The sequence below is a fragment of the Eriocheir sinensis genome, chromosome 16 (genome assembly GCF_024679095.1).
Source record: "Eriocheir sinensis breed Jianghai 21 chromosome 16, ASM2467909v1, whole genome shotgun sequence".
In the NCBI taxonomy this organism is placed as follows: Eukaryota; Metazoa; Arthropoda; class Malacostraca; order Decapoda; family Varunidae; genus Eriocheir; species Eriocheir sinensis.
The window spans coordinates 18,251,458-18,276,660 of record NC_066524.1 but is presented as its reverse complement, the minus strand read 5'-3'; positions in this window follow the sequence as shown (position 1 = coordinate 18,276,660).

The window sequence follows — 25,203 nt, the reverse complement described above, 5'->3', positions numbered from 1 at the left end:
TACTTATTCCCTCCTTCTTTCCCCTTTTCCTAAACGACCCAACACAACGACTACTTTTTCTACTCTCCCTTCCAACCTCGTCTATACCTCCTTCTTCCTTTCTCTTTTCTCTTTCTCAAACGATTCGAAACCACTACTACGGCTTCTACTTTTCCGACTTCATCTTAAGTTTTTTCTTCCTTCGTCTTTCCCCTTTCCCAAAACGACCCAAGAACACCACAACTGCTTCTTCCATTCTCCTTTCCAACATCATCTAGTTTCCTCTTCCTTTCTCTTTTCCTTTTCCCCCGAACGACCCCAAACCACAAGTACTTTCTTTCCTCTCCTCTCCAAAAACCTCACTCACTTATTCCCTTCCTCTTTCCTCTTTTTAAAAACGACCCCAAACCACGTCTACTTCTTCCACTCTCCTCTCCAACCCACTTCCTCTTTCCTCTTTCCCAAAACGATCTAACACCCCCAACTACTTCCCCAACTCTCCTCTCCATCCACAGACCTCACCTCCTAACTCTCCCTTACTCAACCCAGAACGACCCGAGCCTCCGCCTGCCTTCCATTCTGTCGTTCCTTTCTTCCTCAGCTCAGGTAACCGGGGCTGCTAAATTTTTGACGCGCCATCACCCAGACATCAGCGCCAATCAGGGACTCCCGCAGCTGTCGATACGTGGCGGGGAAATGCCGTCCCACTGAGAGCGATGGTCCAGCCACTCCGTCCTGCCCAGCCTGATGGCCTCTGATGGTCGCTTTGCTTTGATTGGCTGCGAGCTAAGAGGCGAGGAACCAATGGAAAAGGCGGAGTCCAGATGAAGAATTATACCCCGTGCCGTCCGACGCAGCGGGAGGGATATAAATATTGAATTTGAGCAAGAGAGGCACGCAAGGGAGGTGAGGTACGAGGAAGGAAATGGAAGAAAAAAGGATGTGTGTATGTGTGTGTGTGTGTGTGTGTGTGTGTGTGTGTGTGTGTGTGTGTGCGAGTGTGTGTGTGTGGAGGAAGGAGAAAGGAAGATGAACGTGTGAAAGAGTTAAGGGAAGAGGAAGAAGGGAAGGAAAGAAGGAGGAGGAGGGAAGCTTTTACAGTGAGAAACTTATTACGTCGAAATTTCGTTACGGAAGATTAAAATATGGCGTGGGAGTTAAGAGATGAAGGAAGATGTAAGGAAGTAAAAAAAGGAGCAGCGAGATGAGAAGGGAACGAGGACGCGAGATGAAAGACGAGAGAGAGGAGGAGGGAGAGAGAAGGAGGAGGGAGAGAGAGAGAGAAAACGTAATAAGCTTGTGAGGAGGAAGAAGAAAAAAAACTTATTACACCTGAGCTTCGGTAAAGATAAAAAGCAGGAAAAAAGAATGACAAGAAAACGTAGAGCCAAGATTTCCTAGACATTTTCCTTTCCCCCGAGGTGCAAGGAAAACTTTGGACCTGTCCCGCCTCACGCTTTCCTTATTTTGCAGAAAGTCAAAGAATCAAGAAGAGGAAGAGGAAGAGGAAGACATTACTACGTGTTCTAGACTTCAAATATACGCGAACGGGAAGCGACTCGTTCACGGTTTTGACTTGTTGGAGTGACTGGCGGATGACTGACTGACTGACTGACTGATTGACTGACTAATTGACTGACAGGCTGACTGATTGATTGAAAGAACATATAATTAATTGACTGACTAACTGACTGACTGGATAACTAGATGACTGGCTGACTGACTGATGAATTGAAAGAACAGATAATTGATGACTGACTAACTGACTGACTGACTGATTAACTGAATGGAAAGACGACTGACTGACTGACTGACTGATTGACTGAGAGGGGAGAAAGAGGAGGAGAAAGAGGACTAGGAGGAGGAGAAGGAAGAGGAGGAGGCGGAAAGTGAATGGACAGCTCAGAAAGGCAGCAAAAAAAGAAAGAAAAAAAAAATCACAGTGGTTGTCTGGCAGTGATGTTTACAGTGATTCATGGCTGGTCGATGCTGGGGAGGCCAAGTGAGTGTGGGGAGCAGGAATGGGATGGGGAGGACACGGGCAGGTATTTTCCTCTTTTTTTTTTATGAGTGTTTTCCTCTATCTGTTATCGGGGCTGGTATGTATTGGTGTGATGGGTCTTTCTCTGTGAGGGGGAAGGACGGGGGATGAGAAAGGGGAATAGGGAAAGGGGAGGAGGAAGAATGGGTTTAATTTGTGTGTATATATGGTATGGGTGAAGGGAAGGGAGAGAGAGGGAGCATGTCTTTTTCTCTCTCTCTCCCTTGCTTGTATTGAGGTAGTTTGAGGTTATTTGTGAGGGGGAAGAAAGGGGGAAGGGTAACAGGGGAAGGGAGGAAGAAGGGCAAGGGTGATTTGTGGGTAGATCAGGTAAGGGTGAAGGGAGGGGAAGGGTCTCTCTCTCTCTCTCTCTCTCTCTCTCTCTCTCTCTCTCTCTCTCTTACCAAACTATACTTTCGATTTCCTCATAAAAAAGAATGAATCGTGAAACTAAAATGAAAGAGAGAGAAAAAAAGAGAAAGGTTGAGCATTAGGCCGAAGGAAAATGGGAAGTAAAGGAAAAGGAGGGAGGGAAAAAAGGGGAAAAGAGGAGAGGAAAAAAGGGAGGCAAAAGAAAAAAAAGGAAGAAAAAATAAAATAAAGAGAAAAAAAGAAAAGAAAAAAAGGAAGAAAAAATAAAATAAAGGGAAAAAAGAGAAAAACAGGAAAAAGAAAAGAAAAAAGGAAGAGAGAGGAAAAAGGGGGTTGAGAAAGGGAGGGTAACGACGAGGGGGGAAAGAGGGAAAGGGAGAAGGGGAACGATATGGAAAAAGGGAGTATAAGGAAGAGAGGGAGAGCTAAAAAGGGGAAAAGAAGGGAAAAAGGAAGGTGGGGGGGTTAAGGAAGGGAGAGTAACGAATAAGGAGGAAGGGAGGAAAAGGGCGCTATGGAAAATGGTAGTTAAAGAAGGGAGGAAAAGAGGGAAAATAGGGGAAAAGGAAGGAAATAAGGGAGACTGACAAATATGGGAAAAAGAGGGGAGGGGAGAGGAAGGCACTATAGAAAATGGGAGTAAAAGGAGGAAGGGAGAATAGGGGAAAAAGAGGGGAGGAAAAAGGGAGTTGAGAAAGGGAGGATAACGAATAGGGGAGACAGAGAGGGGGAAGGGAGAGGGTAAGGGGCGCTAATACACCTCTGGGAAACTTGTCTTCAACTTGTGGTTCTCAACTTGGTGACGAGAAGCAAGTTTTATGGATACGAGGAAGAGGAGGAGGAGGAGGAGGAGGAGGAGGAGGGAAGATGATGATGGAAGGGGGAAGGAAGCGACTGAGATTGAGTGGCAGGAGTGATGGAAGTGGTTTTGGTAGTAGTAGTAGTAGTAGTAGTAGTAGTAGTAGTAGTAGTAGTAGTAGTAGTGTGGTTTTGGTAATGGTGGCTGAAACGATGGTAGTAGCAGTAGTAGTAGTAGTAGTAGTAGTAGTAGTAGAAGGAGGAGGAGGAGGAGGAGGAGGCGAAGGAGTAGGCAGGAACACATATTCAAGAACAAAACCAAAAGACAAACTATGGAAATACAAACAAGGAGAAAAGAATAAAGAATAAGAAGAAGATTACATTCAACCCCAAACTCATAAAGAGGGAAACAATATCACTCTCGCGGCCACGACATAAACACAAATTTAACTCCGAAACACATTTGCTCGTAAAAAGAAGGAAACTAAAAACATAAAAGAGAACATACCAAACAAGATTCTGGGAAGTTGAAGGAAAGGAAAGAAGCGAAAGAAGGAAAAGGTAGAAAAAACGTGATAAAATAGGAAAAAGAGAAAGAAAAAAGGTTACGAGAGAGAGAGAGAGAGAGAGAGAGAGAGAGAGAGAGAGAGAGAGAGACAGTGACATGTGATATTGGTGGAGTGAGAGAGTTAGAACGTGTGTGTGTGTGTGTGTGTGTGTGAAAAAGGGAGAAAAGAACAAAGAAAAACAAACAGTGATATATCGAGAGAGAGAAACAACAGAAGAAAAACTCAGAAAACCAAAACCAGAAAAAAAAATAAAACAACTCGGGTAAAACAAACGAAGGCGAAGACAAAGCGAATCCCATCTGTAAGAAAATATGAGTCGAGGAAGAAAAAGAAAAAAAAAGAAAACACACACACACACACACACACACACACACACACACACACACACAGGTTCAACAAAAGCGTCACCCCTTCAAACTATACATCAAAAAATAACAAGAAAAAATAAAAACAGCAATATAATAAATGGCGAGTATTAGTGTGATATTGGCAACAGTGTTTTCTCCTCCCAACCCTGCTCCCGTTTTCTTTATGGATTACTTTTTAGGAGACACTTATATAAAAAACGAAATTGATCCCTATCACTACTACTAACCCTACTACTACTACTACTACTACTACTACTACTACTACCACCACTACTACTACTACCACTACTAACCCAGGATATATATATTTTCTCCAGGTCTTTGGGTCTAGAGTAAAAAAAAAACTTAAGTGATAAAAGTCGGTAAAGTGTCCAGCTGTTCCTGAGTTCTTTGTGGGAAATATCGAATGAGGAAAGGGAAGTAAGGTAAGTTAAGGAGAGGTGGAGGGAGGAATGATGGAGGTCGAGAGGTCACAAGGAGGGAAGTGTTGGGGGCTGGGAAGTTGAGGAGAAGTGGAACGAAGATGAAGTGGGTGAAAGGCTAGGAAGAGGAAAGAGGGAAAGGGGAGGAAGTAGAAAGGGATATCGAGTGAGGGAGGTGGAGGGGAAAAGAGGGAGGGATGTTGAGGCAAGGTGGGAGGAAAGGAGATACAAGTAGAAGGATTGAGAGGAGGGAAAAGGAGAAAGTGGAAGGAAGTAGAAAGGGATACCATGTGAAGAAAGTGGAGGGAAAGGGAGGGAAAGTAGAAGGAAGACGAAAAAAGTGGAGAGGTTAGAAGGAAACAGTAAATGAAACAAAGTACGAGAAAGAACAGAAAGAAGGACAGACAGAAAGTACTTAGACAGGATAGAAATAAAGACAAGAAGACCGTCTGAAAGGAGAGAGAGAGAGAAAGGGAAGGAGGGAGGTGAAAGGAAATACGAGAAAGGACAGAAAGACGAGAGAGGACAGAAAGCAAGTAGACAGAATAGAAAGAAAACTAAGAGGCGTCTGAAAGGAGAGAGGGAGTGAGAGAGAAAGGGAAGCGAGGGAAGTGAGCAGAACTTAGATAGGAAGTTATAGAGAAGTTTAGAGAGGTGAGGAGGAGCCAGAGAAGTGAGAGAGGCGAAATAGTTTAGGAATCATGAGGGGAATTAAGTCGAAAGGAAGTTTAATGGAAGTAAGGGGAAGAAGATCGTTAGTTAAGGGAGTGTAAAGGAAGAAGTTAAGGGGAAGGGCGGAGAGGGTGAACTATTAAAGGAATTTGAAGAGGAATGAAGGAAAAGAATGATAGCTAAAGGGACATACCTAAAAGAAAAGAATGAAAGGGGAAAGGGGAAAAGGTGGAGAATGAAATATAAGAGGAAGTTGAAGAGGAATGAGGGAAGAAACGATAGGAATGAAGGAAAGGCAACGATAGCAAAAGGGACATAAGGGAAAGGGGAAAAGGTGGAGAGAATGAAATATTATAGGAATTTGAAGAGGAATGAAGAAAAGAAGGATAGGAAAAAGGGACATAAGGGAAAGGAATAAAGGAATGGAATGCAAAGGAAGGAAGAAAGGAAGGAAGGAAGGATAGCATAAGGGATATAAGGAAAATAAATAAGGGAATGCAATCTATCAAAAAGGAGTGGGTGGGAAGGGGAAGAAGAGGGGTGGAAGGGAAGTGGAAAAGGGTGCAGGAAAGGGGAAGAAGAGGAAAGAAAGGAGGGTAAGACTGGTGGAAGGGAAGAGAAAGGGGAAGAAAAGGGGTGGAAGGGAAGTGGAAAAGGGTGCAGGAAAGGGGAAGAAGAGGGGGAAAAGAGGGTGACTGTGACGTTCCCCTTCCACTGCTTTAATCCTGAAATACAAGACAGTCATTGGGAAGGAAGTTTAGCCAGAAATCCTGACGGGGAATGTTGCGGCATGTCTTGAGGGGAGGAGATGTACTGGAATGAGGGCACTGCTAACTCTCCTCGTCTGTCTGTCTGTCTGTCTGTTTCTCTGTCTGTTAGTTCGTCTGTCTGTCTGGTTATGGAAGTGTTTGTTTTATGGTTATCTTCTGTTGGTCTTTCTCTCTGTTTGTCTGTCTGTCTGTCTGTTTGTCTGTCTGTCTGTTAGTTCGTCTGTCTGTCTGGTTATGGAAGTGTTTGTTTTATGGTTATCTTCTGTTGGTCTTTCTCTCTGTCTGTCTGTCTGTCTGTCTGTTTGTCTATCTGTCTGTTAGTTCGTCTGTCTGTCTGGTTATGGAAGTGTTTGTTTTATGGTTATCTTCTGTTGGTCTTTTTCTCTGTCTGTTTGTGTGTGTCTCTGTCTGTTTCTCTGTTAGTTCGTCTGTCTGTCTGGTTATGGAAGTGTTTGTTTTATGGCCATTTTCTGTTGGTCTTTCTTTCTGTCTGTCTGTGTCTGTGTGTCTGTTTGTCCGCCTGTTTGTCTGTCTGTCTGTGTGTGTGGTTATGGAGGTGGTTTTCGAATGTCTGTTTTTTTTGTTTCTCTTTCTATCTGTTTGTCTGTCTGTCTGTCTCACTGCGAAAGGAGAAAGAAAAGAAAAGAGAAAGAAAAGCAAAAATACAAATACAAGTCAAAACCGTGAAAGGAAATAAATAAAAAAAAGAGAAAGGAGACAACACAATACGAATACAAAACAAGACAATGAAAGCAAGAAGTTACGAAAGAAAAGAAAGGAAAAGAAAAGAGCAAGAAAAGCACGCCCGCCCGCCCGCCTGCCAGTACGAGGTGAAGGTACGAAAGAAAGTTAAGAGAGAAAGTTTCCTTCACCTTGCAGAAATTTTCCCTCGTGGAGAACAAAGTTTCGTCTGTTTCCTTAATAAGTTTCGTTTCATGTGAGGAAAGTAGAAGAGGAATCGAGTTTTTTTTTTTTATTGATTTTGAACTCTCTCTCTCTCTCTCTCTCTCTCTTATTTTCTTGTTTATCATTTTTCTTTTTCCTCTTCCGCGTCTTTCTTTTCTTCCTCAGTCTTTTCTTTTTTGTTTTCTTCTTTTCCTTTTCGTTTCTTTCTTTCTATTTCCTTTGAACCGATTTTACTTCTTTTTCTCTGTTATACTTTCTCTTTATTTTTTCCTTCTCTCAGTTTTGATTTCTTGATATAAATTTTATTTTTTTCAATTACATTTCCTCCTCTTCTTTTTCTGTTCTTTTGTTTTTTCTTCTTTTTATAGGTTTCTTTCTTGTTTTTCTTCCTCTTTGATCTCCTGTTTCACTATTTTTTCATTCCTTCACTTTTTTTTTTTTGGGGGGGGTACATTCCTCCTCCTCCTCTTCTTCTTCTTCTTCTTCTCCTTCTTGCTTTCTCTTAACTTCTGGCCTCTTTCACACCTCTTCCATTTTCTTTTCCTATTTTTACAACGTCACTTTTCATTGCCTTTCGTTTATCTTTCTTCCCTTTCTTCCACTTTTTTTCTCTCTCGTTTCTAGTTCTCTCTCACTGTTCCTCTTTTTCCTCTTTCTCCTCCTCCTCCTCCTTCTTCTTCCTCTACTCCTACTTCGGTTTTCCTCTTCCTCAGTCCTCTCTCTATCTATCTTCATTCCTCTTCCTCCTCCTCCTCTGAAATAGTTCTTGCACGGCGGCAGTTTCGCAAGACTCAATTACAAACACAGGCTTTTTTCTATTCCTCTTTTCCCCCACGATAAACAAACAGACAAACACACACACAAACAAACTTCCCTCACCATGTCCTCCTTCCCCTCCTCTTCCCCTTCTTTCTCTCTCTCCCGTTCCCTCTCCTTCTTCTTCCCTTTCTTCCCCCCTCAATGGGCAAATATTCTGTTGACATTCGAAACAGGCTCCTCTCTCTTTTTTATTACTCTCTCTCTCTCTCTCTCCAGGAACAAACAAGGTCATGAAGTTTTATATATCATGTTTTGAAGCCGCGCTGTATCCGGCTGTCTATCTCTGTCTGTCTGTCTGTCTATCTTCTCTCCTTTCCATCTGGGTATGTCTTCTCCCCCTTCCTCCTTCCCCTCTCCGTCTGTCGGTCAGTCTGTCTTCCTTTCTCCCTTTCCTCTTTGCCTATCTGTCTGTCTCTCCGTCTGCCTGTCCGTCTTCTTCCCCTTTCTCCCTCCTCTCTATGTCAGTCTGTCTATCAATCTGTTCGTTTTCTCTCCCTTTCTCCCTCCCTTCTCGGTCAGTCTGTCAATCTGTCTTTTGTTTCTCCTTTTCCTGTCCTCTCTGTCTGTCTGATTGTCTGTCCCATGGTCTGTCCTCCATATCCCAATCTCCTTTTGATTCATTAGTGATATCAACTCCCTTAACTAACTCTCTATTCCTCCTCTTCAACTGACACTTAACTTATCTCTTTAAATCCTTATCTGACACTCTACACCTTTCTTCATCTCCTTCTGACTCTATACTCATCTTTTTTAACTCCCTAAACTGATTCTCTACTCTCTCTTTTGTCTCATTTATCTATTTACTAATCTCTCTAAATCCTTAAACTAACACTCTACGCCTTTCCTTAATCTCCACCTGACATCTCTTTAAGTCATCTCTTTTAACTCCCTAAACTGATTATCTACTCTCTCTTTTGTCTCATTTATCTATTTACTAATCTCTCTAACTCCTTAAACTAACACTCTACGCCTTTCCTTAATCTCCTATTGACATCTCTTTAAGTCATCTCTTTCAACTCCCTAAACTGATTCTCTACTCTCTCTTTTGTCTCATTTATCTATTTACTAATCTCTCTAACTCCTTAAACTAACACTCTACGCCTTTCCTTAATCTCCTATTGACATCTTTTTAACTCAGGTGATATCTACTTCTCTCCTTCGCCTTCTTTACCTGACCATTTACTCATCCCTTTAACTCTACTCCTTTCTCTCACCTCCTCCTGACTATCCACTTGGCTCAGCACATCTCACTTCTCTCCACCTCTTCATCCGCTGACTCTACTCTTCTGCTGAGCCGTCGCTGCTGACTCGTTCCCCGTCCGTCTTCTGGTGACCTCCGTGCCTCATCCCCTCCCTCATGCCCTCCTGAAGGTCGTTTGTCACCATCACTCACCCTAAGTCCTCATTTCCCGGCTTATGTCTTTCCCGGAGACGTTGGATTTCTCTCGCTGGGCTGTTTGGCTGAGTCTCTGAGGCCCCGTAGACTTCATATGTTTGGTTTTGTTCTGTGTTCTGTGTTGTGTTGTGTTATGTGTGTTCTTTGTTCTGTTGCGGTTTGCGGCTGTGTGGTGTTGCTTCGTCTCTGCCTCCTCCTCTTTCTCTTCTTCCTCTTCCTCTTCGTTCTTCCTTCTTATTCTCTTAGTTTTTGTTGTGTTCTTCGTGTTTCTTTATCTATTTGTGTTTTTTGTTCGTCTTCTTTCTCTTCCTCTCTTCTCTTCGTTTCTCTTCAATGCACTCGTTTGTTTTGTGTCTTCTTTCGTGTTCATCGTTTTGTGGTTTGTTCTTCTCTTCTCCTCTTCTTTTCATCGTCTCTGTGTGCCCTGTTATTGTCTGTTTTCTATATCTCTCTTAGTTTTCTTTGTGTTACCTTCTCGCTATTTTTCTCTTCGTGGTTCTTCTTCTCTTCATTCTCATTCCCTTCGTCTTCGTCCTTCTACTTCTCATTCCTTGCCTCATCCTGCTTACACTAGTCTTTGTACTGTTCTCATTCATCACTTTTTCCTCCTCCTCCTCCTCCTCCTCCTCCTCCTCCTCCTCCTCCTCCTCCTCCTCTTGCTCCTCCTCCTTCTTCTTCTCCTCCTCCTCCTCCTCCTCCTCCACACGGTACGTCCTGAAGTATAGACTCGTCGGTCGCCTGTTACTGCCGCCTCACTTAGCGCGTCACGGAATGTCACGACTCGACAGGAACGAGGATGCGTCGAAGCTGGTGCTCTCTCTCTCTCTCTCTCTTATATAACACCTTCCTCTCGCATCTAACGACTCTCCAATTTTATAGCCATTAGTCTTGAAATGGAGGGAAATTTAGAATATATTTGTTTAAGGAAGAGGAAATGGATAACAAACTAACTCAAACATATATACAAAAAAAAAAAAAAAATAGTAAGAGTTGTTCCTCAAAGAAAATAAAAGAGAAAAGAAAAATCAAGTTGCAGAAATACAGGATACAAATTAGTTCTTTTCTTTAAGTTTACACACACAAAAAATGATGCTAGTACTTATTAGTTACACCTGCACCTACCACTACTACTACTACTACTACTACCACTACTACTACCACTACTACTACTACTACCATGACCACCACCAAGCCTTCCCCTCGTCAGGTTAATCGGTCCCCTTCAAGGCCAGGTAGACGGACCAATCACGTGCAGCCAACAGGTGACGTAACGAGCGCTGATTGGCTGCCTTCCACCTTGTTAGTCCCGTGATGAACAATTAACTGAAACTCCTGAACGCGTCTGTCTGTCTGTCTGTCTCTGTGTTGATGTCTGTGTCTGGGTTTCTGTCTGTTTCTGTCTCTGTGTCTATCAGTTGTTGTTTGTTTTAATTTTCTGTCTCTGTGTCTGTTTGTGTTCCTGTCTCTATCTCTGTCTGTCTCTGTTTAACTTATCTGTCAGTCTGTATGTAAGTATTCCTGTCTGTTTAGGTATCTGTCTGTGTTCCTGTCTCTGTTTAGCTTATCTGTCTGTCTGTCTATGTATTCCTGTCTGTTTAGGTATCTGTCTGTCTGTGTAGTGTCCCTGTTTGTTCGTGTTTGTGTGTCTGGATGTGTTTTGGATGTTTGTCTGAAATGTCTGTATGTCTGTTTGAGTGTCTATATATGTGTTTGTTTCTCTGTGTTTGTTTGTTTATTTCTATGTCTCTGTCTGTCTGAATTTATCTATCTCTGTCTGTCTCTGTCTGCTCATTCTCTCGCTGTCTCTTTTATTTCCCTATTTTGTTCCTTTGTCTTTATCCTTCATTATTATGCAAGAAGTGAAAGAAAGGAAGACCGCCTCCACACACACACAGACACACACACACACAAAAAAAAAAAAAAAAAAAACACGAGACAGAGAAATGAATAAAAGATAAAAGAAAAAGAAAAGAATGAAAGAATAAAACACACACAAAAAACAAACAAAGAAAGCTGGGAGAAGGGTAGGAGAGAGTGAGAGACAGACCATTTAAAACATGACAGAAATAAGGAGAAAAAAAACGAAAAAAAGAAGATAAAAGAATAGAAAACAAAAGACAAACAAAGAGGAGAGAGAGAGAGAGAGAGAGAGAGAGAGAGAGAGAGAGAGAGAGAGAGAGAGAGAGAGAGAGAGAGAGAGAGAGAGAGAGAGAGAGAGAGAGAGAGAGAGAGAGAGAGAGAGAGAGAGAGAGAGAGAGAGAGAGAGAAGCCCGTAAGAAAACACAACCATTTCACGAAGAATACCGATAAAAAACAGAAGGATCGAAGAAGGGAGCGATAAACAGCCTCACCTATAACGAAGGACCCCTGTTTTTGGTCACACCTGGCGAAGGGACGAGGCGCGAGGGCAAGGAAGGGAGAGGAAGGGAAGGGAAGAGAAGGGAAGGGAGGCGAAAGGTGGGGAGAGGAAGGAAAGGGAAAGAAGGGGAGAGAGAGAGAGAGAGAGAGAGAGAGAGATGATGCAGATGAAAGTAAAAGGATGAAGAAGAGAAAAAAATGAAAGGAAAAATACGTCTCATCAGAAAGAAGAAGAGAGAAATAGAGAAAAACAGATTGAAAGGTAGATAGAAGAAGAAAGAAGGGAAGGGGAGGGAAGGGAAGGGAAGGGAAGAGAATGGGAAGGTAGAGAAGTGTGGGAAGAGGAAAAGAAGGGAAGGAAAGTATGGAGATGCGATGGGAAAGAAAGGGAGAGTTAGGGAAGGGAAAGTTTGGGAAGGGAAGAGAAGGGTTTGGTAGAGAAGGTTGGGGAGAGGAAGGGAAGGGTGGAGGTGCGAGAGGAAGGAAGGGGAAGGGAAAAGGGAAGGGAAAAGAAGGGTTAAGGAAGAGAATGGAAAGGTTGGGAAGAGGGGAGGGAAGGGAAAACATGGAGTGGGCAGGGAAGGGTAGAGAGCGAAGGGTGAAAAGAGGAAAGGAAGGAATAGAAAAGGGGATAGATGAGGAAGGGAAGGGATAAAAAAGGAGGAGGAGGTAGAAAATGTACGAAAAGAAAAGGAAAGGAGAATTACAAAGGAACACAAAGGAAGGGAAGGAATCAGAAGGGAAAGGAATGACAAGGGGAAGAGAAATGTTGAAAAAGGGAAGGGAAGGGAAAGGAACACGAATGGAAAACAGTGAAAGGGAAAGGAAGGGAAGGCATCGAAAAGGAACAAAATAGGAAGAAAAAGAAACAAGAAGAAAGGATAATCAGAAGGGAGAGGAATGAGAAGGGGAAGAGAAATAGTGGAAAAGGGAAGGAATAGGAAAGTAAAAGGAAAGCAATGGAAGGGAAAGGAAGGGAAGGCATTGAAAAGGAACAAAATAGGAAGAAAAAGAAACAAAAAGAAGGGAAATAATAAATAAACATAACAGGACTCGCTTAAGACAGAGAAACGAAACAAAGGAGAAGAGAAAAGGACGAATGATTTTGATAAAGATAAAATAAACGAAACAAAGAAGGGAACTAAAAACAACAACAGGTAAGAAGATATATTAGGATGACAAAAGATAAAAGGGAGATGAAGAAAAAAAAATAACAAAAGAATAAAACAGAGCAGAAGGAAGGAGAAAAATGGTTATAACGCTGTCGATGCCGAGGGTAAAGAAGAAAGAGAATGAAAAAAGAGGAAAAAAGAAGAATAAATAGAAAGTGAAAGAGACAATATGCAATAACACTGTCACCTGAGGGAGGAAAGAAGGAAGAAGAGGGAGGGCGAGCGAATAAGAAAGAGAATAAGAGAATAGGGAAGGGCGATGAGAGGAGGAGGAGGAGGAGGAGAGAGAGAGAGAGAGAGAGAGAGAGAGAGAGAGAGAGAGAGAGAGAGAGAGAGAGAGAGAGAGAGAGAGAGAGAGAGAGAGAGAGAGAGAGAGAGAGAGAGAGAGAGATAGAGCTGTCAACTGTGGAGAGGAAGGAAGAAGGAAAAGGAGAAAAAATAAAAGGAGACAAAGGAAATAAATGGAAAATGAGGAAAGTTACAAAGAAGATGAAATAAAAGATTGGATAAGGAAGAGAAAAATGAAAATGTGGAGAGGAAGGAAGAAGGAAAAGGAGAAAAAATAAAAGGAGAAAAAGGAAATAAATGGAAAATGAAAGTTACAAAGAAAATGAAGTAAAAGATTGGATAAGGAAGAGAAAAATGAAAATACAAGCAATGTTAAGAAAAAAAGACGAAAGAGAACTAGGAAAACCGTAAACAACCAGGAAAATACGTGAAAAAAGAAGGAAAATTTAAGATGCAGAACGTCGGGAAGGAAGTTTGAAGGGGCAAGGAAAGGAAAAAACCTAAAAACGTAGAGAATATGCCAATAACCAGGAAAACAGAAGGGAAAAGAAGGAAAATTTAAGATGCAGAACATAGGGAAGGAAAATACGTGAAAAAAGAGGAAAATTTAAAGATGCAGAACGTGGGGAAGGAAGTTTGAAGGGGCAAGGAAAGGAAAGAAAAACAAAAACTTGCCAATAACCAGGAAAACAAAAGGGAGAAGAAGGAAAATTTAACATGCAGAACGTGGGGAAAGAAATTTGAAGGTACAAGGAAAGGAAAGAAAAGATAAACGCAGAGAACATGCCAATAACCAGGAAAACAAAAGGGAAAAGAAGGAAAATTTAAGATGCAGAACATAGGGAAGGAAAATACGTGAAAAAAGAGGAAAATTTAAAGATGCAGAACGTGGGGAAGGAAGTTTGAAAGGGCAAGGAAAGGAAAGAAAAGAAAAACGCAGAGAACATGCCAGTAACCAGGAAAACAAAAGGGAAAAGAAGGAAAATTTAAGATGGAAAACTTAGGGAAGGAAATTTGAAAGGGCAAGGAAAGAAAAACGCAGAGAACATGCCAAGAACCAGGAAAACAAAAGGGAAAAGAAGGAAAATTTAAGATGGAGAACTTAGGGAAGGAAATCTGAAAGGGCCAAGGAAAGGAAATGAAGGAACTAGACAACGGGGAAAATATTTGTCGAAGCTAACTCTACGGAAGAACGTTGCCACTTGTCATTCCGGGACCAGACTAGACTCTCCAAAGGTTGTGTTCTCTCTCGCTGTCTTTCTTTCTTTCTGTCTGTCTGTCTGTAAAAATTATCTGCTCATTAGTAAGTCAGTTAGTCTGTTGGTAATTTTGTCTGTCTGTCTTTCGCTTGGTCGTGGTTCCTTTTCCTTTTCCTCCTCCTTTCTTTCTCTTCTCCTTTTTATTCTTTATCATCATCTGCTTATCCTTCTTTTCCGCCTTCTCTTTCTCCTCCTCCACCTCAACCACCACCACCTCCTCCTCTTCCTTTTCCTCTTTCTCAGTCAGTCAGTCAGTCAGTCAGTCATTCAGTCAGTCAACACATTTTCGCTCTGTTTATTCATGTGTGAGTGTGTGTGTGTGTGTGTGTGTGTGTGTGTGTGTGTGTGTGTGTGCTAATTTTTCTGTCTGTCTGTTTCATAATTCATCAACATTTCGTAATAACTCGAATACACAACAGTAATTCTTATATGAAAACTAATTATTCATATACGAGCATACTTATAAATGAATACATGTTTTTTTTTTGTTTTTTTTGAAGCTTCCGTGTCCAGCAGAAAAGCATATAGAGAAAACGAGAATGACAGAACATGAAGTATAAAATTTGAGGCATCGCTGGTGACCGGAAAATGGAGAGAGAGAGAGAGAGAGAGAGAGAGAGAGAGAGAGAGAGAGAGAGAGAGAGAGAGAGAGAGAGAGAGAGAGAGAGAGAGAGAGGCGAACATAATCAGTTGTACATCATTTTAAAGAGGACACACACACACACACACACACACACACACACACACGAAGATTAAAAAAAGAGATATTAACCTTAGCAAAACGACCTTAACATATGAAATAAAGAGATAGCTAAATAAATAGATAAATATGCTAATAAAACAAACAAATAAAAATACAAAACAATATAATAAAAACAAATAAAAAATAAATAAAAATGCTAATAAATAAATAAATATAGCTAATAAAAACGAGGAAATTAATCCAAGATGAAGAAAAAAAATATAAAAATGCAGGAAGACACTAAATTGGCTCCCTGCGTCCCACTTTGCTGTTCAGACACAATGCAAATGAAACAAGATCTCTATGCATAAATTACCTCCCCCCCTCCCCCTCCTCCTCCCTCTTCTTCTTTCTTCCTCTCCTTCTTTTTATTCTTCATTATCATCTCTTCCTCCTTCTTCTTCTTCTCGTTCTCGTTCTCTTCTGTGTTTCAATTTTCATCATCATCTCTTCTTCCTTCTCCTTCTCTTCTTTATTTAATTCTTCATCATCATCTCTTCCTCCTTCTCCTTCTCGTTCTCTTCTTTATTTCATTTTTCATCATAATCTCTTTCTCTTTCTTCTTTTTCTTATACTTTCTATTCCTCCTCCTCCTTTTTTTTTACTTTCCTCCTTATTACTCTTCATCATCATATCTTTGTCCTTCTTTTCCTTCGTCTTCTACTTCCTTTTCTTCCTCTTTCTTCTTTTCTCTTCCTCTATCTTTTAATCTTCAGCATAATATTTTTCTCTTATTTTTCCTTTTCCTCCTACTTCCTCCTCTTCCTCCTCCTCCTCCTTCTTCTTTCTTCCTCCTCTTCTTTTCATTCTTAATCATCATATTATTATTCTTTTTTTCCTCCGTCTCTTTCTCCTCCTCCTCCTCCTCCTCCTCCGCTTTCTTCCCTAATGCACTTCATGGAAAAGACTGATTACTCGTCATCATATTTCACTTGCATTATTTGTTTTCTTTTTAAATATATATTAGAGGATTAAAAAAACTTATTTCTTAGTCATAATATTTTGGGGGTTTATCTTCCTCGCGCGTTGCTTCGAAGAACTCTACTACATCGTCAGCATTTAAAGGAGAATAATATCACGACTGGCTTGATTTATAGTGACATTTTTTTGCTTTTTTTTTATTAATATTTGCATCCAGGAAACTATTTGTCTTTTTACTATGATTTGTTTTCTTTACCTTTTTTTCTTTTTCTTCTTGTTTTTCTTCTGCTTCTTCATCTTCTTTTGCGTTTTCTTTTTCATTTTCTATTTCTTTTTCTTCTTCTTTTTCCTCTTTTTTCTTCTTCGTCTTTTTGTTCTTTTTTCTTTTTTCTTCTATTTTTATTATTTTTCTTCTTTTTCTCTTTTCGTCTTCTTTTTCTTTTTCTTCTTTTTTTTCTATACTTCTTCTTCTTTTTTCCTCTTCTTTGTCTTATTTCTATTATATTACTATTATTAAACTATTTTTCTCCTTAGATATTATAGTGAAAGTGTGGAACGTACAAAAAAAAATCTCTGTACCGTTCACAAGGAAGCACTTTACGTTCACTCGCGAGATATATTCACGAAAACGTTTTAGTCATGCCTGGATATCATTTCTACCTGGGAAAAATGTGACTTCGCAGAAAAAAATATATGAATCTGCAGAACTATTTGTAAAGTGATGGATAAGCTGTTTTACCTGATTGTCTGTTTAGGATCCGTTCGTAACTGATTATATTCTCTCTCTCTCTCTCTCTCTCTCTCTCTCTCTCTCTCTCTCTCTTCTTCTTCCTGGTATTTATATTTTCTTCGTCATCAACTCTTTCTTCTGTTCCTTTTCCTTCTCCTTCTACTTCATTTTCCTCTTCCTTCTCCTTTTTTTACTCCTTTACTCCTATTTATTCTTCATGATCATCTTTTCCTCCTCTTCCTCCTCCTTCTTCTCGTCCTCCACTTCCTCCTCCTCCTCCTCCTCCTAACGAAATGGAATGAGATAGAAAAAAAGAAAGGATAGAAAAATAGATAGACAGATACATAGATAGATAGATGGATAGATGGAGATAGATAACGAGAGAAAGGGAGAAATAATATATATGACTAATGGAAAACAATAAAGGCAGGCGGACAGCAGGGCAAGACTAGAGGCAAACAAGTTGCATTGATGTGTTGCGAGTTCAGAGAGAAATTGTAAACAGGAAGAAAAATCAGAGAGAGCGAGAGAGTCATTCATGAGATATTCAACAACGACCCAAAAAACTACCTTGTAACGACCAGAAAATAACTTCGAAACATGCACAGGGAAGATTTTTTCTTTTATGTTTGTGGCGTGAAACAAATTGATAAGAAGGAAAATAAGAGAAGAGAAAATGCAGATGAAAATATTAGAATGAAGAAAGAGAGAGAAAGGAATGAAGGAAAAAATGCCTTACCAGAATAAAGGAGAGAGAGAAGTGGAGAAAATAGAGATAGATAGATAGAAAGAGAGAGAGGAGGAGAAGAAGAGAGACATAATGCAGATGAAAGTAAAAGGATGACGGAGAGAAAATAAATCAATGAAAAAAATTGTCTTATCAGAACAAAGAAAAGAGAAAGAGAGGAAAAAGATCAATAGACAGAAGAGGGAAGGAGACAAGAAAAAGAAAATGCAGACGAAAAGAAAAGGAGAACGAAGGAGAGAAAAAGAAAGGAAGGAAAAAATTGTCTCATGAGAACAACGAAAAGAGAAAGAGGAAAAAGACAGATAGATAAAAGGAAAGAAGAAGAAAGAAGAAGAGAGAAAAACAAATACGCAGTGAAAATAATACAAAAAAAGTGCAGAAGAAAGCAATCGGCGACACACACCTACGCACTCCACCCTCTCCCCCTCTCTCCACCCTACTCCTGCCCCCCACCCTCCCACACTTTTCTAAGAACGCTTCAAAATATAATCTGCAAACTTGTGAGATCGTGAGACCAATTTCCATGTTCTCGAAGTTTTATGAGTAAAGGAGCAGATGGAGAGGGAGGAGAGGGAAGGGAGGGAAGGTGGAGAAAGGTAAAAAGAAAGGGGGTGAGAGGGAGTATTGGGAAAGCCGGACAGTAAGTGCAAAAGGGGGATGGGGAAAGGAAGGGAGAAGGAAGGTTGAGGGGAAAGTAAGGAAAGAGGGGTAATGAGGAGGTATTGATTGTGTGTGTGGGGGTTGGGGTTACGAGAGGATGGGAAGGAGGAGGGAAAGGGAGGAGAGATAGAGATAGGGTATGTAGAAAAAGGGGGAAGGAGAAGCGAAGGAGTTGGTTGTAATGAAAGAAACTGGAAGAAAGAAAAAAAAACTATGATTACTACTACTACTACTACTACTACTACTACTGTTTCTACTATTACTACTACTACTCCAATATCAATAGACAGAATAATAATAAAAATGATGATGATGATGATAAATGTAGGAGGAGGAGGAGGAGAAGGAGGATAATGGTATAAAGAAATGCAAGATAAACAACAACAACCATTACTACTACTACTACTACTACTATTACCACCACCCCCACAACCACTATCGCCAACACGACAACCCAACTTAACAACAACGTCAACCACCACGACCAATCTCATTCGGCAGGTAATGGCCAAAAAAACATATATACATCTCCCTCTCTCTCATTGCACTTCTTCGTACCAACCCGCGGCGGCGATGCTTCGTCTGCTGCGGCGACGGACCCGGCAAATGATGGGGCCGCCGCCGCCGCTTCCTCATTTAAATTGCTTCATTGCGAGAGATATATTGCCCGAGCGCACGATTTTTTCATTATTAGTTTCAGTATTTTGCCTCATTAGAACGTGGCTGGCTGTTGGTAAGGGTTCTCTCTCTCTCTCTGTATGTGTGTGTGTGTGTGTGTGTGTGTGTGTGTGTGTGTGTGTGTGTGTGTGTGTGTGTGTGTGTGTGTGTGTGTGTGTGTGTATGTATGTGTGTGTGTTTGTGTGCACGTGAGAGATGAATAAATAGATAGACAGATGGGTAGACAGACAGATGGATAATAGATAGATAGATAGATAGATAGGTAAATAAAAAGAGAGAAAGAGAAAATGAATAATGAGAGAACAGAGTAATATGTCAGGAATATGATAACACAACTCACCTCATAACACACACACACACACACACACACTCTGACCTCCCCCACACGCACGGGCCAAAAGACTGCATCAACAAGCCCACATTCCCGTCCAGGCCTTTCCCAAACTTAATTCCGGGCTTCATTTGTTCTCAAGTCGGTTACTTTTCCCTGTAATTATTTTCTTTCTCTGTTTCAGAAAGAGAGAGAGTAAAAAAATGAGGGTTCACGGATTTTAATTAAGCTGATGCAAGATAATTTGGGAAAGGAGGAGGAGAGGAGGAGGTAAGGAAAAAGAGGAGGAGGAGGAGGAGGAGGTTAGGAGTAGGAGGAAAATGAGTTAAAAGAGGAGAGAAGAGAGGAAAAATTTGAAGGGAAAGTGGAGATATATGAAATGTGAAGATATAAAATTGAAAGAAAAAAATCAAAGTTGAAATAAATATAAAAAAAAGATCAGTCATATTTTTTAAGGTCGTTCCGGTGATAATTAGACGAAATTCATTAAAGGAAATTCACTAGAAAAAATATTAAGGAAAAAGAAAGAGGATGTAAAGGAAACGAAAGCAAACGGGAGAATTAAAAACCGAGTAAATGAAAGAAAAATCAGAAAAATGAATCGAGACCAAATGAAATGAAGCGGATTGGCAATAAATAGACAAAAAAAAAAGAGGAAGGAAATATACAAAAGAAATAGGAAATAATGAAAGAAATAGAAAAGAAGACGAAACATAATAGAAAGTGTAGAAAGAGAGAAACTGGAAAAGGAAAGAATGAAGAATGAGAGAAAAGAGTCTTGCGGAAAGAGAGTGTGAGAGGAAAAAAAGAAAAAAGGAGACGGAAAAGAATAAAAGAGTAAAAAATAAAACTACATCAAATTAAATAAGATGAAAGAACGAGGAAGGTGTAAAAACGAAAACAAAGAAAAGAACAAAATTAAGAAGAGTGAATCAGAGTCTTGGAGGAAAAGTAAACAAGGAAAAAATGAAGAAACGACAACATAAAAGAAATAAAAATGAAGAAAAAAATAACAAAACGAAAGAAAATCAAGTTAGTGAAAAAAATGAAGAATGGTGGAGAAGAAGAGTCTGGGAGAGAGAGAGAGAGAGAGAGAGAGAGAGAGAGAGAGAGAGAGAGAGAGAGAGAGAGAGAGAGAGAGAGAGAGAGAGAGAGAGAGAGAGAGAGAGAAGGAGAAAGGAAGACAGAAAGAGAGTAAGGCAGAAAATGAGAAAAAAGACAACAGAAAACAAGAAAATAGACTGCAAGAAAAAAAAAGAAAAAAATGGGAAGGAAGAAAACAAGAAGATAAGACAGAAAGCGAGACAGAAAATGGGAAAAAAAGAAAGAAAACAAGATAGACTGAAAGAAAAAACGAAAAAAAAACGTGAAGGAAAAAAAAGAGGATGAAAAGCGAGCAAATAAAAGAAAGGTGAAAGAAGGCCAAGGAACCCATTGCAGGTAAAGTGTCGGTAATTACAGGTGTGTCCATGAAAAGACTCAATTCCGGCCGCGGCAATTACCAGGACAGGTGGGAGGGCATGCAAACACCTGGGCCCTGTTTTCGCTTTCTTCCTGAGACACACACACACACACACACACACACACACACACACACACACACACACACACACATTGACCCCCTTTCCTCTTCTCTCTCCTCCCCTTCCTCCGCATATTCCTACCCTCCTTCTCCTCCCCCCCACCCCCACATACATGTACATACTCCCCCCCCTCCTTCCCCTCCCACAGAAAAACCCACCTCTTCCTCAAGCCCAGCATACACAGACACACATACACCCACCCACACACACACCACCTCCTTCCTCTTCCCCACACACAGACAGCCTTTTCTATTCCACCTCCTCTCCCCCTTACACACACACACATACACACACAGGTTATGCCGAGTAATTTTGCTGGAAATGCTGGCAATTAACACCTCAAGCAATTAAGTAGATGGTAAAACAGGACATAACAAGGGCCTGAAAAATGTCCCGCCTATTACGTGCATAATGAAACGGAGGACGCAGGGAAATAGTTTTGCTACACGACGCGCCGAAACGTGGAAAGATGATGAAAAGTTTGGACGGGAAAAAATATGACGAGAAACAATTACTAACGTTACTGTGATATTGTTTTTTTTGTTTTCTTTTGTTTTGTTTTCTTCATGTGTGTTTGTTTGTTTGTTTGTGTTTGTTAGTGTGTAGGGGGGAGGGGTTAGGGCTGTGTTTGACCTTGTGTGTGTGTGTGTGTGTGTGTGTGTGTGTGTGTGTGTGTGTTTTCGTCTCTGTCTGCCAGCTTATCTCTGTTTGTTTGTCTGTGCATCTCTCTCTCTCTCTCTCTCTCTCTCTCTCTCTCTCTCTCTCTCTCTTTCCTGCTCTTCCGGGATAAACCCAACATCACTTTTCCGGCGTTTGTGCTCGATTCTTGCGAACAAACACACGCCTTGTTTTCCTTGCTGCGTATGTGTGTTTGTGCTGCTGCCATGCCTTGTTTGTTTACCAGAGATAAAGCGGGGAGAGGGGGAGAGGGGGAGAGCAGGGAGAGGAGGAGAAGGGGGGGAGAGAGCAGGGAGAGGTTGGTTAGCCGTGGACACATTATTCACTCTCTCTAGGAAAGGATTTTGCGTGGTGGAGAGCGATGGAGGGAAGAGAGATGGAAGGGAGGATGAAGGAAGAGGGAGAGATTGAGGAATGGAGTAAGGGAGGAATGGATGGACGGAGAGAAGGAGAAAAAGGAGGAAAGAGGCGAAAGATACCATGCAGGATTTAGAGAAGGATGGATGGAAGAATGGAAAGAATGGAAGAATGGAAGAGGGATGGAATAAAAATAACGGTAAAGAATGAATAGATGGAAGGAAAAATAGGATAAAAAGAGGAAAGAGGCGTATGAAGGTAACTGTGATGTAGGGAAGAAGAGGAGATAAAAAAAGTGAAAAAATTAATGGAAGGATGGAAAAAAGGATAAAAAAAAAGGAAAGAGGACATAGAAAAATGGAAGAATGAATAGGAGAATAGACTGAAGGATGGGAGAGAAGATAAGGAGAAATGAAGGAGTGGTCAAAAGGAGAGATGGAAGGATGAAAAAGAAGAAGGAAAGAGAAACTGAACGATGAAAGGAAGGAAAGATGTCGGATTCTGCCTTAACACATATGAAAGGAAAGGGAAAGTGATGGTGGTGGTTGGTGGAGGTTGGTGGAAATTATATTATATCATCGCTGCAGGTGTAATGGACAGGCAGGTAGGTGGATAGACAGGCGGTAGACGGCTTAACAGGTAGGTGGAGACTCAGGTAAAGGCAGGTATGTCGATGGCACGCAGGTGTAAGGGTTAATTAGCAACACACGGCAGGTACACGAAGGTGACCTGAGTGTGACTTGATGGAATTTCTTGATATGATAAGGGAACGGTTTGAGATATAGAGAGTTTCGATGCTATTATTATTATTATTATTATTATTATTATTATTATTATTATTATTATTAGTAGTAGTAGTAGTAGAAAAAAAGCTAAAACACAAACTCTAACAAAATAAAAAAAAAAGGAACAGAGGAGAAAATTAATAAAATGAGAATGAAAAGGCAGGTAAAGAAAAGGAAAAGAGAAAAAAGGAGAAATACAAACACAGACAAAATTAAATAAAACAAGAGAAACAAAAATAATAAGAATGAAAAGGAATTACGTTAAGAGAGGGATAATGAAGGAACAAGACATAAGAAGATAAAGGAAGGGAAGGAGGAAAGGATAAACGAGGGAGCAGGAGGAAGATATGAAGAAAAGAAGGGGAGGAGGAGGTTGATGGGATTATGTGTGGATAGAAAATAGAGATGAAGATGAGGGAGGAAGGGAGAGAAAGAGAAAGAGCGGAAGGAAGAGAAAGATAAGAGGAGAGGAGGGAGAAGAAAATGTATAATCTGTGAGGAAGTGAAGAAGGCGGAGAGGTTGTGTAGATAAAATGGAGGGAAGGAAGACGAGGAGGAAGGGAGATAGAGGGAGGGAGGAAGGGAAAAGAGAAAGGAAGAGAAGAAGAGAGGGGAGAAAATGTATAATCTAAGAGGAAGAGAAGGGAGGAGGTTGATAAAATGGAGTCAATGAAGATGAGGGAGGAGGAAAGGGAGATAAAGGGAAGAGAGGGAGGGAGGGAGATAAAGGGAGAGGAGGGAGAAAAAATGTAAAATCTAGGAGGAAGAGAAGAACGGGAGAAGATTGAAGGGCGATGAAGCTGAGGGAGGAAAGGGAGAGAAAGGGAGAGAAGAGAATATATAATCGAGTCTTTGATAGTTGTTAAGTGTTGTAACCATAACTTAATGATGATATTGTATGAAGATTAATATTAAGTTCTCTCTCTCTTAATCGTCTCTGATCCCGTTTATTATGTCAAACTCTCGATTCTGGATTATTGGATTTTCTTTTATTTTTCTTCTTTCTTTCTTCTTTTCTTTCTTCACGTTCTCCTCATTTGCTCTTTCTAATCTCTCTTAATCTGTTTCCTATTTATCAGAGGTGCGTGTGTGTGTGTGTGTGTGTGTGTGTGTGTGTGTGTGTGTGTGTGTGTTCCTGTGCCCCCGTTTCCATTTTCGTCTTTTGTTCTGTGTATGTGTTCGCTTTCTTTCTTGTGACTTCTTTTATTGTCTTTTCTTCTGTCTCTTCATGTTTTATTTTGATTTTTTTAACGTTTTTTTATATCCCGTTTTCTTCTTTTTTCTTCGGCATTTTTTTTTTCGAATTTCCTTTGTTCATCTTTTGTTTATTTTCTTCAATTTTTTTCATCATCTTGTTATTGTTCTTCTTGTTCTTCTTCTTCTTCCTCTCTCTCTCTCTCTCTCTCTCTCTCTCTCTCTCTCTCTCTCTCTCTCTCTCTCTCTCTTTATATATTTATTCCTTCGTTTCTTTCCATTCCTTTTTCCTTCCACTTCTTTCTTTCTATTTCTTTGCCTCCCTTTTTTATTTCTCCATTCCTTTGCCTTCCTTCTTTATCCCTTCATTCATTTGCTTCCCTCCTTTATTCATCTTCTTCCTACTTTTTCCTTCTTCCTTCATTTCTTTCATTTTTCTTTATTCTTTCCTTTCTTTCCATTTTTCTTCCTCCATTTCTTTCCACTTATTCTTCCTTCATTCCTCCATTTCTTCCATTTCCTTCTTATCTCCTCCATTTACTTATTCTTCCGTTTCTCATTCCTCCTCCTTTCCAGTATTTCTTCTTCCTTTGCCAACCTTCCCAATATAACCATCTTCCATTATTTATTGGGGTTGGTGCGGAAGACTCGAGGAGGAGGAGGAGGAGGAGGAGGAGGAGGAGGAAGAGTGGAAGGAGAGGGGATTTGAGTGAGAGAGAGGAGGAGAGAGGGAGAGGGAGAGGGAGAGAGAGGGAGGATATATTCTTTGTGATGTAAACAAACCAAGCCGGTCTGAAAGTGTTGGTTTAATATTGACTTACCCTTAAATCCTGCCAAGAGAGATGGAGAGATAGAGATGGAGAGAGAGAGTGTGATGGTTGAAGATGTGGAGCTGAAAAAGAGAGAAAGGAAATAAGAATGGAGAGATGGAACGAAGAGAGAGAGAGAGGGAAAGAAAGAAGAATGGTGAGATGGAACGAAGAGAGAGAGAAAGGAAAGAAGAATGAAGAGATGGAACGGAGAGAGAGAGAAAGGAAAGAAGAAAGGAGAGGAACAGGAATAAATATGATAAAGAGATGGATCTAAGAGGGAGGGATAAAGAATGGTAAGGAACAGGAATGAAATGGAGGGAGGGGATGAGAGGAAAGATGAACCGAAGAGAGAGAAAGAGAAAGAAAGAGTGGAGAGGAAGAGGGATAAGAAAATGGAGGGGGGTTGGTTGGTAGGAGAGATGGAAGGGAAAGAAAGAAAGAAGAAAGGAAAAGGAGAAAATAAATGGCAGAAGAGACGGAGTGCAGAGAAAGAGAAAGAGGAAAGAAAAATGGAAAAAGAACAGGAATGTATTGATGTAGAAAAGAATGGCAGAGGAGAAGAAGTGGAGAAAGAGAAAGAGGGAAAGAATAATGGAGATGAAGAAAGAAGAAAAGATATAGAAAACGAGATAGAAAGCCAGATAAATGGAAGAATGGAGAAGAGGAGACAAGGAAGAAAGGAAAAAAAGAAGTGAAAGATAGAGGGAAAAAAAGAAGGAACAGTATAAGGAAAGGAAAACTAGAATGAAGGGAAGAAAGAAAAGATAACTGATGAGAAATGGGAAGGGAGGGAGG